Below are 13,821 nucleotides of genomic sequence, written 5' to 3'. Positions count from 1 at the left end.
CCCATTCCTTTCACACTCACTCCCCCCTTTTTTCCTTGAAAATCCTTCTATTGTGCCAATCAAGCAGATGGTTTGCAGGAAATATAGCTTGGCCTCGCTGACCGAAACTAATTTTAACTAGCTTTCCAAGCCTGAAACGTTTGTTTTGCGCTTACAAAATAGCCCCCAAAACAGCTGGCAAGGGTGAATTAAACCCATTAAAGACACATTTATAAGAAATTATATTCACATAGATTGCGTGAACCCCCTTGTGCAGCCTAAGAGGGGAGATGAGCGCATTTAAATGAAAATGTCGCCGGACGCTCTCCTCCTTAACGTAGCCTGAAAGTCTCAAAACATTTTACTAAATAGATTAACTTGACTATTGTCTTGCATCACATTTATCAGCTTCATTAAGTGAATAGCTGAACAAATATATTACGCATGCATGAAAAGCTCTTTTTCGAGAAGCCTCATTGTATCCTCAGTCCTGACAGGTGGTTAACTGTGTGTTGTGTTTTTTTGTGTTTTCTTTTTCTTTTTTTTTTTTTTTTAACCCGAAGAAAGAGGAGCTGGGGGAGCGCGGAGCGGCGTGCAGTGCGCTGGCTGGAGTTAACTCCCGCCCTGGGCCCTGCCAACCTCAGTGACTTTAACACCATGAAGTGTCAAGCGAAGAGCTGAGTCCTTTAAAAACAATCCTAATTAAATTTTGGTGAGCCCGAACTTGACTGCTTTTTCTCTCCAATCCCTCTCCATGTCTAGGAAATTAATTTCATATTGCCCCTTTTCGAAGTCGAAAAGTGAATTGCTTTAACTTTTCCTTTCTTGATCGACTTAGGGACGGCAGTTTTTAAAACATCTTTTAAATTCACATTTGGATCCCATTTACTTTACTGTCTTTAGGGAGTGTCTTTCTCTTGGGCCTCAGTGTCCCCGTGTGTAAAACGAGGGGATGCCCTAAAGCGCTGACCGCCCACCGGGGGCCTCTGCCGCTGCCGGCCTCTGGCCGGAAGGCCACAACATCCGGGTCCTCCGGGCGCTCTCGGTGGAGAAGCGTGGGGGGCGCTGGAGAGTTCAGGAAAGATCCGCGACTACCGCCTTTCAAGTCTCGCGATCCTCTGGAGGCGGAGGACAAATCCCTGAGGCCGCGGGAGAGTCCCTTCCCTCCTGGGGCGTGTCGCGCCCCTCGAAGGGTCTTGACCCGCCCACGTCTAGTCGGGAGGTGTGGCCCGGCACCAGGTGAAAAACCCGAGGGCCTCGGCTCTGCTTTTTAGCCGCTTTAAATACTCTTGACGGCTCCCCGCTCCTTGCTTTTCCCCCTTACCCTCGCTGCAAGTGGAGCTTTTGATTTTTCTGTCCCGGACTCTAAAGAGGCTCGGACGAAAGTGAGGTTGGCTGGCGGGCGCTAGGTGGAAAGGGCCCAGGATCCTTCTCTGGGCCTGATAGGACCGCTTTTGTCGACCGCGGGAGGGCAGGAGGAGAAGGGCGAGAATATGAAGTGTGTTCCTTCTTCTCCTCCCATCAGCGAGGACTCAGGGATGGGGAACAGAGGCCTCATAGCGAGGCTGCGTTTGTGTTCGAGTGGAGGCAGGCGCTGGGAAGGGCTGGGGAGGAGAGTGGGAGGAGTGGTGAACTGGTGGCGGGTCCACGAGAGGTGATGATGCGCACACGTAAGGAACAGCCCAGCGCGCTTCAGGAACAGCCTGTACTCTGCTTATTTACTTTGAATGGGTGCGAGAAGTCGGTGCTGCTTGACACCCATCTTTCAAGCTATCGCTTCAGGCTTGATGCTTTAATTTTAAACCTCTGGTCCAATACCTAAGTGCCTGCAAGGGAAAAAGATGTTTGCCTCAGTCCTTTCCTTTCTAGGCCAGAATCTTGCTTCACTGTCTCCTTTTCCCTTTCTCTCTCTCTCTTTTTTTTTTTTTTTCGTTAAAAGTGAAAAAACCAGATAGTGTATTTTAAAACATAGAGGAGCAAGTAGCAGATCCAGGACCAGTATGTTGGAGAAGAATGCCAGAGGGGAACATCCTTGACTCTAAACATCCAAAATTCTGTGTCTGTGCTTGAAATGTAGGAATCTGCCCTTTTGGAGGAAAGATACTTTTCTAATCCAGACACAGTGGGAGGGTTAGCAGTAGAGCTACTAGTACTTTATACTGTGTAGCAATTTGATATTATTGATGAATTCCAAAAAGAAATATTGGATTATGTTTGTAATCTGATCTCTACTTGGGCATGACTGAGTTATGAGTAGGGTGTTAAGTGTGTGTGCCCCCCCCCCCCCCCTTGAGTGGGGACTCACAGATAAAAGGCATGGCAAAGAACAGAGTTGAGGGTTTCTGATATTGGAGTTTGATGCTGAAGACTTAAACTGGAGCCCCGGGAAGTCAGCATACAGAGGAAAGAGATGCCAGCCCCAGTGAGAAAGGAACCTTGAACCCAGAGAAGTGCAAGCCCCAGGTATGTAGGAACCCAGGAAGCCTGAACCCTCGCAGATGTTGGCAGCCATCTTGCTCCAAATAGACTTTGGTGAGGGAAGTAACTTATGCTTTATGGCCTAGTATCTGTAAACTCCTACCCCAAATAAATACCCTTAATAAAAACCAACCATTTTCTGGTATTTTTGCATCAGCACCCCTTTGACTGACTAATAAATACTGTAATGAAATTTAGTTTTTAAATTATTTTTTTCCTAATAGGTAGGGAGTACTAATTTGCCTGAGGAGTCATCTCAGAGAGAGCCTGTTTTTTGAGCTAAGAGCCAAGGCTGAGAGGGAAATATTACCAAGTGTGTGGGCCTTTAGGTTGCTGGAGGATTGTGTGCAGGCTCTGAGTTTGAGGTGGACCTGGAGGCTAATGCAGTGAAGAGAGAGAAGACACCCAACTTTCACGTACTCTGCAGTTAGTTTCTTTTAGTCAGTGTACACAAGGGAGGGAGAAGCAGCAGAGGAGTATGACAGTCTTCTTGCATGGCGAAGGGATGGGAAAACAGCCTTACCTTAGGGTGTGATACCACACAGATGCCTCCAGACAGAATGCCAGTGGCTTTCTGCCAGAGGAATAGCAAGACCTACTGTCTGCTCACCCTCATCCACTTTAACCCACTCCTCCAGCTGGAGAGAGAGAAGAGATGGCCATCAGATAGAAATGCCCTCCATTCCTTTCTACCAACTTACCCTCCATTCTATTCACATCTGTGCTGAGTTAAACTCCTTTCTGCCTCTTTGGGTTCTTTATTCTCTGTTTGTCCCTCCAAATCTACTTCCTGCCCGTTCTCTGCCCTGCTCTTGCCTGTAGAGCCTGGTTACTATGGAATGCATTGACCCCAGGATCCTTTGCTGTTTAGATTATAGTTAGTTCAGTCAGTGGGAGGCCCTGGCACCAACTGGAGGGCAGAAGGAGAGAGAGGTTGGGGGTAGTTATTCCTCACATTTCGTTCTTATTTTATGGTATTTCGGAGAGTGACTGCAATCATAGCTCCCCAAATCACTGGATTCTGGCAATATTGTCCTGCCAACATCCTGTCGTTTTAGGCCTAGGAATATACTGGCTTCTCACAGTTGCTAGTCTTTAGGTACATCAGCATCCCTTCTTTATCCATTAACTCTGCCCATAAATCTGTAAGTAGTCTCTTCATTTGAAACATCTGCCCTTGGAATCATGACTGAGGCATGGACCTTATTCTCCACATTTCTCTTCTTGTAGCTTCTTTTTGAAAAATATACTTAATTTTTAAAGAGATTTTAGATTATAGAAAATTAACATCAAAAGTATAAGGGATTGGAGAATGGATGTGGCTCAAGAGGTTGAGTTCCTGCTTCCCACATAGGAAGTCCCAGGTTTGGTTCCTGGTGCCTCCTAAACAACAAGAAGAATGAACAGCAAGCAGGACAATCAAGAAAACCACCTCGGAGGAGTCAAGATGGCTCAGTGGTTGAGCAATGGCTTCCCTCATATGAGGTCCTGGGTTCCCTTCCCAGCCCCTGGTACCTCAAACAACAAAAAATGTAAGTATAAGGGATTCCCACATACCCCATACCGCCTACATCTTCCCCTATTAATAACATCTTACAATAGTGTGGTACATTTGTTACCATGTATTGATGAATTAATATTGAAGCATAGCTCTAACCAAGGGCTATAGTTTACATTGTGGTTTATACAAAAATGCTCTATGTTCCACCTATTATTCCCTCCCCCTCCCCATAGAACCTCTGGTAACCACTATATCACTGTTACATGTTCTTCCATTACTACTATACTACATTACTACAATACTAGTAAGTTTACTTTGTCCATGATTTCATTCCCCTCTTAGGTTTGTTCATTCGTCAACCAAGGATTTTGGGATGGTGATGCCTGCTCTGCCTCAGAGTGAGAGATGGCTTAGATCTTCCTGTAGCTTCAGTATCCCCATCACTGCAAGTTCTTTCAAATTGTGCTCCTTTTCAGAAGGACCCTCTCTCGGGTCCCTCTTTAACCACCTCTTCACACATCTCTCCTAACTTTTGTGAAGTCTGGGATAAGACAGCAAATGGAAGCCTGTGGCTCACCCTACTTCACATCCCACCCTGACTCCATCCTACACTCTGAAGGGCCGTGCACACAAGACTGCAGACACCTGGACTGTATGTCCAAGCTCCAGCCATACCTGCCACAAACCCACCTGGGCTGTCTGGGCCCAAGCATACCAGTGGATATGAGAGACCTGGGGAGGAGGCTTGTGCTGGCTTTGAAAACAGGCCTGGGGACTTTTGGGCAGATAATTCCTGGGTCTTAAAAGGAGTGTATAGGTTCTGGGTGAGCACATCCCCTTCAACCATGGGGAGGGCAAACTCTGGGGGGAGGCCCTTTAACGTTCAGGGCCCAGTCAAGGTCCTCGTTTGCCCAGGTGTAAGCAAGATACTTCTTTCTCAACCAAATTTTTTAAAAGCAGTGTAATACCTGCTTTCTCCAATTCATACATGTCCTTTATCAACCTGTTGTCAGCACATTCACTGAAATGGCTTTCTCAGTGTCACTGATGCCATCCCTTTTGGCAGAGTCAATAAACTTTTCCTCTTATTTGGCCTGCCTGCAGCATTTGGTACTATGGACTTATTGCTCCTTTTGGCTTCATGGATTTCTTTTCTCCCTGAGATTGTTCCTTCTTGCTTTCTTCATGAATAATTTCTCCATTTGTCCCTCAGACAGTGTTTGTTATTCAGGGTTCTGACTTTTGCTCTTCTCTCAGTTACTGAAATTCTAGGTATTTCTTATTCTGTCCCTGCTGATCACTTGCACTTTTCCAGGTCTGCTCTGTTCTTTCAAACCCCACTGCCTTTGTACATGTTGATTCTCCTACCTCCAGCATCCTTTTGTACTCTCTTTACTTGGCTCCTTTCTAATGATTGGGAATGCCATGGCTTAAGCCTCCCCTCCTCTGGAATGCTCTGGTATGTGCTCTGAAGTCTGTGTCATTTAGTTATTCTCTTGTAATACCCTACTCTCACTTTTGTTGTATTTAGAGTTGCCAGATAGTCCAGAACACTCAGTTAAATTTGAATTCCAGATAAACAACTATTTTTTAATGTATCTCCTAAATATTGCATAAAATATACTAAAAAATTATCCGTTGTTTGTCTGAAATTCAGACTGAACTGGGTTTCCTTTTTTTTTTTCCTCTTAAATCTGGCAACTCTACCTATTGGAATAATGTATGTGTTTGTTTCCCTCATATACCATGAACCCTTTGACAGTAGGCACCATGTCCTTTGACTTTATGTTCCAATGTCTGGCACATACATGCACTCAGAGAATGTGTACGGAGTGATAAATCTTTCAAGTTCAGCTTCTCTGGAAATGCTTTCCTGCCTCCCAAAGCAGGACCTTCCCTGCTTTAAAGTTTGGTGTATTTGGTATACTGATCTCTCTTCTGACCTCTCCTGAAGTCTTATTGCTATTAGCTCTCCGTTTTATACTATTAGGTTTATAATTAGATTACAAAGTGTGTGGAATTTGTGAAAATATACTGTTTGACCTTCATCTGTTATCTCCTAGGCCAGTCCTTTTTGCTGATTTGCATGATTAGATAATGACTTTTTTGGATAGTTTTGGCAATTAATGAATAATACTGGTAAATATGCTTCTTTGACTAAATATGTTTAACAGAGAGTCAAATTCCATAGCATGCAAACCAAAGTCAAATTAACACTGTTATTTTTTCTTCCTGGCATTATATATGTATACTGTTAGGTACTAACATCTGGTCTCACAGCATTAAATAAGTATTTAAAATTTGCAGTGTAATTAATGAATGTGCCGACAGATGCCCACCTACCCCTCACTTAGGTTCTTAGAAGGAAACTGTGTGTACAAATATATTTTTTTAATGATCCCATCACTAAGAGGAATTATGTAACCTGGAAGGCAGAAAGTTGCTTCTCTGAAAACCTATACTTGCTAAAAAAAGGTCTTTCCAGCTAATATATATTAGATACTGAATTAACTGGCTAAGACGAAAAGCTAAAAGGAAGTTTGGGGTATTGATTAGTTCTGGGGGAAGGGTAGGAAGGGGGAAGGGTCAGAGAAAATGCAGAGATATCCATCTTAACAGGAAATAGTCAAGGCACAGAACTAGAGCTGCACTGTCCAATTCAGTCGCCACTAGCCACAGAGATTAGCATGGCCCCTATGCAAGGATGACACGCAAATCTGTGAAGCATTCCATATTTTAACGTTTTCTTTTTTTTCCCTCTCTTTAATATTTTAACTTTTTACTCTTTTTTTTTTTTTTTTTTTACTTTTTACTCTTTTTATGCTTTGCCTTAGGTGGTAGGCAAACTTCATTTTATGTGTCATTTTGTTGCTGTTATTCAAATTTCTTATAATTTAGTGAGGTGAACAACTTCAGATTTTGTTTTTGGCTTGGATATTTGAGGTAAATTTTCATTTTTGTTTTATAATAGTGCTGAATTTTTTTGTTTGAAAGTTAACACATTGTTAACCTAATTTGTGGCCTCCTGACTTTTAAGGAAACATGTGCAGCCATTCCTTGCTGAGTAGCCTAAAGGTGCCATGAAATTGATGCAACATTGCCTTCAGCCCCTAATGTTAAAAACCTACAAAAGTTGGTGTACATTTTTTCGTATATGTTATTTACCTTCAAATCTAAATGATAATCTAAACCAAATTTATACAAAGACTTTTACCAGACACAATTCTAATCTCTCATCTGTTTTTGTGTACTAGGTGCAGTTGTGTAGCAGCTGAGTAATGGTCAGCTGTTAAGGTGGCGTGTTTCAGTGCAGAGCGCTTGGCTATTTCCTGTTTCTCTGATTGCTCCTGTGTAAAGACGCTTGTCGTGCAGAAACAAATGGCAGTCCAGCTGGTTAAAATGCCTGACAACTGCACTTGTAGTCACCCGGGCCTTGCATATAAATAATGGAGCATACAGTGAGCACATCTAGCTAATGATATACATTTTTCCCCCTCTTTTCCCCAAAATAGTAAATCTGATCATCTTGTATGAACTTAAAATATGAAAAATATTAAGAAAACAAATGGTTTGTAACTTTGTTAAGTACTTAAAATATGGTGTATTTTTCTGCTTATGAATATTCTGCACTATAACCATTGTTTCCGTAGTTTAATTAAAACATTTTTCGTGGTATAAAAAAAAATGCAGGGAAACAGACTTGGCCCAGTGGTTAGGGCGTCCGTCTACCACATGGGAGGTCCGCGGTTCAAACCCCGGGCCTCCTGGACCCGTTTAGGGCTGGCCCATGCGCAGTGCTGATGCGCGCAAGGAGTGCTGCGCTACGCAGGGGTGTCCCCCCGCGTAGGGGAGCCCCACGAGCAAGGAGTGCACCCGTAAGGAGAGCCGCCCAGCGCGAAAGAAAAATGCAGCCTGCCCAGGAATGGCGCCACCCACACTTCCCGTGCCGCTGATGACAACAGAAGCGGACAAAGAAACAAGACGCAGCAAATAGACACAGAGAGCAGACAACCAGGGGAAGGGGGGGAATTAAATAAATAAATCTTTAAAAAAAAAATGCGGAGGCTCTTGGCCTGGGGAAATAGAAACCTAGAGAAATATGACTGTCATATTCAAGTGTCTGAATGGCTGCCAAGAGGAAAAATATAAGTAGTGAGTTCCCTGATACTAGAAGGAACCAAGGAAAGGTGGGATACATACCTATAGCAATTAGAGAGATTTAAAAACATATATCTCCCCTTCAGTCAACAAATATTTATTGAGGATCTACTGTGTGTCCAACCCTCTTCCAGGTCCTGAGAACAATGGTTCCTGCCATCCTGCACCCTCCCATTTTCCACTTAGAACAGGGGTTCTTAACAAGGGGTCTGTGAGCTTGAATTGAAATTCAATTCAACTGGCGACGTGTTTGGTGCGGGCATGATATATTTACTAAATAATACACATCGCAGTGTGGAATTAGTAACTGGTCTGTGGAACAAAAAAGGTTAAGAACACCTGACTTAGAATGAAGTCATCACATTCTACAAGTTCTGAAAAGGTTCCTGTGAGCCCCTCTACTCTCCCTTCCTCTATGAATACCAGCTACCTCATTCTCCCCTCTCCCCTAAGATGCCAGGTAATGTCTTGCAAGTGAACCATTGCATATGCTTTCCTCTCTGCTTCATTTGGTTAACTCCTGCTAACCCTTCAATTATAGTTTATTTTTATTTATTTGTTTTCTTTCTTTAGGAGGCACCAGGGATGGAACCCAGGACCTTGTGCTCAGCCACTGAGCTACACCTGCTCTGCCCAATTGCAGTTTAAGTGCTGTGTTCTCATCACCCAATCTCAAGAAGATCCACCCCTCCCCCCACTATTACTGTCTCTCTCAGTTGCCCTGTATTTTTTCTTCATGGCATTATATATATTTATATATATAAACTAATTATATATATATATAAAACTCTGCTGCCTACTATTGCTGCCACTTACTCAACCTTTCTGTACCTTAGTTTCTTCAACTGCCATGTATGTATACAGCATAGAACAGTGGCTGGCCCATATTTAGATACATAAGACAGTTGGTGCTCTTCCCACCTAAGAAACTATCCTATTTCCTATACCTCATTTCCTCTTAAATGTCAGTGAAGAGAATTTAAACGAATACTAACAACAACAACAACGACAATGGTAATTAGCCTTATTGATTATTTACTGTATGTCTGGTACTGTTTTATGTATTTTACCTGCGTTATTTTAATTAATCCCCAAAAAGCCTCATGAAGGAGGTAGGATTATTCTCACTCATCTACAGAGGAGGACATGGAAATTTAGAGAAATTAAATAATATAACTGTGGTAATTTTGTCTTGTGGTCATCTTGGCTAGCTGGAACCTCACCTCCCTGAATTCCCTTTCCTACATGGTTCCTGTAGGGCGGGCCACAGAAGAGATTCTTTGACTTGGAGGGAGAAGGAAAGCAGTATCCATTTCGTAGCTAATTGGCTGACTAACCTCCTTGGCTTGAGGCAACGGCTGCACTTGTAATTGCTCCATCTTCTCAGAGTTCTTCATCAGTGTCTGTGACTCCTTGGCCAGGTGTATGTATTTAGGTCCATGAAGAAGGGCGTTGACGTTTGCAGGACACCCACACCAAAAAGGTCAGTGGCAACAAGAACCGGCACGGGTTTAAGTCTGTTTTCATAGGGTTTCAGCTCGTGCTTGTGGGTTCCCGTTTGCTCCGCCTCACGCTACAGCTACCTTCCTTTCCCAGCTACTTTCCCTATGAGACAGAAGACATATGTGAGTGATATATATATGATATATATGTGATATATATGTATGTATATATGTGTTTGTGTATCTATAATAGATCATATATGTGATATCTATTTTTTTAACTTTTTTTTTCTTTAAGATTTTTAAAAATTTTTTTCCTCTCCCCTTCCCCCACCCCCCAGTTGTCTGCTCTCTGTGTCCATTCACTGTGTGTCTTCTGTGATCGCGTCTATCCTTATCAGCAGCACCGGGAATCTGTGTTTATTTTTGTTGCGTCATCTTGTTGTGTCAGCCCTCCGTGTGTGCGGCACCATTCTTGGGCAGACTGAACTTTCTTTCGCGCTGGGTGGCTCTCCTTACAGGGCGCACGCCTTGCGGGTGGGGCTCCCCTACGTGGCAGGGCACTCCTTGTGCACATCAGCACTGCGCATGGGCCAGCTCCACACAGGTTGAGGAGGCCCAGGGTTTGAACCGTGGACCTCCCATATGGTAGGCAGACGCCTTATCCATTGGACCAAGTCCACTTCCCTATCTATCTGTCTATCTATCTATCTATCTATTTATCTATCTATCCATCCATCCATCTATATCTCCTATTCTGCTTCTCTGATTGAACCCTGACTGATGCACCCAAAAGCACACAGCTAAAAAATGTCAGCACAGACTTGAAAATGTCAGCACAGGCTTGAAACTCAAGCAGTCTGACTCTAGAACCTACATTCATAACTATTATTCTATAGCAATTCAAAGCCTCCTTCTGAAGATATTCTGGGACTTTGAAGGTTGACAAGACTAGTCTGTGGTTTAAATTCTAAGTCTGGATCCCCTCTTCTGCCTTGAACTTCTGTGGAGATTAAGAGGTTATTATATTCACAGGCCAAACTGACCTTCAGAGGGTATTTAGCAACAGATAATTTTTAATTAGCTTTATAAAATTCAAGAGTTCTACCACTATTAATGTTAATGAGGCTCTGTTCTTAGTGCTTTATAAGAATCACCAGGTTCCTCTGACCCAAAGTCTGCCTGTGCAACTGGGGAGGGGACTGTTTAGAGGAGGGTTTTTCAACCTCCACTCTTTGAGCATTTTGTTGAGAGAGGTTGTGAAGTACATTATAAGATTTTTAGCAGTATCTCTCACCTCTACCCACTAGATGCCACCTTCCAGTAATGACAACCAGAAATGTCTCCAGATATTGTCCAGTGTCCCCTGGGGGGTCCAATTGTCCCATTTTAAGGACCACTGGATTAGAGCAAGACAGACCCCATGATTGGAACAATTCTTGTGCTATGTAGGCAGGTGATTGGGAAGGGACTCAAGAACATGAAGACAAAGATGAAGGGTCAGTTTTGGGAGTGTGGGGCACAAGGGGTCAAGGATGGCCTGGGAGCCTTTGTCACCAGAAGAAGGCAAGGACAATGAAGGTGACTTGAGACTGAGGTCCTTAGGCTGATGAACCAGGTCTCCTAGATGTTTTCTGTTGAGCAGGACTGAGAAGGGCTGAGCGTGCTGGAAAAGATTCCTATGGTCCCAAATTGTAGGTAAAGGAAGGATGAGGAATGAGGGAGATTTTAATCACACTGGTCAGCCTGAGTGCTCTTGAGAGCTTGCCACCGTGGGCACATCTAGCCATCAGTAGACAGTGAATGCTGAGTGGATGGTGAACAGCCAAACCAAGGAAAGGAAATAAAGGGGTGGCACTTTTTTTTTTTGAGTAAAAATATGAATAAAACATCCATGAGTAGCCACTAAACCTGTAATTGGCAGACACTAAGCAAATTTTTGATGTTTGGGCAAAGGGGTGTGAATGGGAGGTAGGGGTGGGGTTAGGGTGAAAGGAAATGGAGTGTCCCTTTTAACGAAAATTAATTCCCAAAATCTAATGCACTCACTCAATGCCTCTTCTGCTCTTAAGTATAAGTCTACTTTACATGAAAACAGAGATGTCCTCAGGGATACCAGAGAGCAAATTGCTTCAAAAATATGTAAATGGTTTTGGGTAAAAACCATAACTTTCTTTGTAGGCAGCTGAGTGAGTGATGTAATTCTTACTATCTATTTTGCTTCCTCTTATTTCTAAAAAGGTAATGAGGAGTTCCCTTCATAGACATATTTGATTAGAGTAAGTTTTGAAGTGTTTATCAAGTTCAGAGCCTCTAGAGCGAGTGTGATTACAGAAGGCACTCCGGCTTTTACTGTTTCAAATAGAAGAGTTGCCTGCATGGTCACTACCCTATCTTTTGGATAGGGCTAAAATAGGGGGCACACACGTATTTAAACGAATTGACTACAAAGCTAAGAAACATACCAGCAGCCCCGGTTTATTTCATATGTAACTTCTGACCCTTTCTGGTTCTGTTTTAAAATAAAGGTGGCTTTGTTTTTCTTTCTCTCTCATTTCCATTTTCAGCATAGAGCAGCTCACATATTTATTTATTTTTGCCACCATTCGAGATGCATCGCTATCAGTTATGTGCAATAAATGGCATAAAAGCATGAAGGGGGTGGAGACTGTTCTGATTGCTGCTATTCACATTTTGCCTGTTAATCTAATTACCAAGGTAGGGGCTCCAGAAACTGAGCTGCCCACATAGAAAAGCTTTCCCCCCACCTGGTGGATTGTTTAGTCGCAGGGGAGGAGGGGGACGGAGAGAAATGAATCTTTTTTTTTAAGTTTCTATGCAGAGCAACAGAAAGAATTTAGTGGTTGTCAACATGAGTTTAGTATAAAGGTATGGTTTAAAATGGAGGTTCATTTTGACTGAGCTTCAGGTCACACAAGCCCAGGAAACCTGTGCTGCTATTTGTTTTTTGTGTGTTTTAAAAAGAGTTCCTAAGATTTAGAGGAGGGAAAAGGAGCAGAGGGGGTTGGGGAGAGCGTCCCCAAGGGATAACGTCCATTACAGGGTGGCTTCAGGGGTGTTGTTTCCAGAGGCTCTTAGTGACTGACTGTGTGAAAGGGCAGCTTTGAATGAACAGCCCCAGCCAGGCCTGATTTTGAACTGATTTTGAGTCCTTGATTCCTACAAACAAAATAAAATACCTTGTCGAATAGAGCCCATTGAGGGAGGATGATGGGTTAAGAGTGGGGGTACGAGGTGGTAGCGTGGGTGCTTGTTTATCAAGGAGGAGTTGTCTGTTGTTCCTGGAGCCGGTGAAAGGAAAGACGCCAGAATCTGATGGCTGGGGTAGCATTGATGTGAGGTAACGGGGTAATCGGATTGAAAAGGAGCCATGGTATTTATGTCAGTTCACATTTCGTCAAAGGAATAATATGAGGTTGCTACCTAGCTGAGGCTTTGGCCTGGGGGTTCAGTTAGCAAGCATCCAGGCCTCATTGGATTCAAATATAAATTAATTCTCACAGGAGCATGGCCTGATTAATCTATTTGCATAATAGTAGAAAAACTACAGAGTGGTTACTTTCTTTTTTCTTCTTCTGCAGGGGTTTGGACAAAAAAGGTTTAAATTCATTTGAAAGAAGAGTGTGTGAGAAGTCAGAAGCAAAACCCCTTTCTGGGGCTCCCAGAGCTGTTTTCCTGATGGAGGAGGGCTAGAGTCCAGGCAAGGCTTCACTCAGCAAGTTTAACTCTTCCCAGGAAAAAATCTTCTTCCAAGGCCCCTTCCCGGCTGGCATTTGCTTTAGCAGTCTTAGCTCTTGGCTCACATGGTAGTATCTGGTTCAAAGGAGGGGCCGACAATCTGCCCCAAGTGAAATATGCCCTTTCTTGATTTAGGTTCCGTTGGAAGGACATCATCGTTTCAGAAAATATATGGGTTCAGTTCTGATTTACTCAGGTTCACTGGGTGTTTTCTGAGAAGAATTTCAGGTCGTTTGCCATTCCATAAAGAAATAAGGTAATTAGGTTTATAAAACTCATGCGGTTCATGACCTATTTTGACTCAATGCGCTTTTTCAATAAGTACCTGCTGAGCAGAGTCTGGTTCCATCAGTATGTGATGGTGGTGTGCCAGTGGAATCTTAGTCTCATTATTTTAAGAAGCCACATTATAAAAACAGAATGGAAGAAAGGGGCTAAGGGTTTGAGAGTTTCAGATTTTCTATTTTAAAGTTATTAAATGTTAATTTTACCTTGTCAATAATT

General features: G+C 43.1%; 1 pseudogene; it reads left to right on the top strand.

Annotated features, from left to right (window-relative positions):
* Positions 1-6,599: 6,599 nt before the first annotated feature.
* On the top strand, positions 6,600-6,697 carry LOC111764453 (U6 spliceosomal RNA; annotated as a pseudogene).
* Positions 6,698-13,821: the final 7,124 nt, after the last annotated feature.

Source organism: Dasypus novemcinctus, chromosome 10 (assembly GCF_030445035.2).
Source record: "Dasypus novemcinctus isolate mDasNov1 chromosome 10, mDasNov1.1.hap2, whole genome shotgun sequence".
NCBI lineage: Eukaryota > Metazoa > Chordata > Mammalia > Cingulata > Dasypodidae > Dasypus > Dasypus novemcinctus.
Note: the sequence above shows the minus strand (reverse complement) of the source record. Positions and strands in the feature narration are given on the sequence as shown.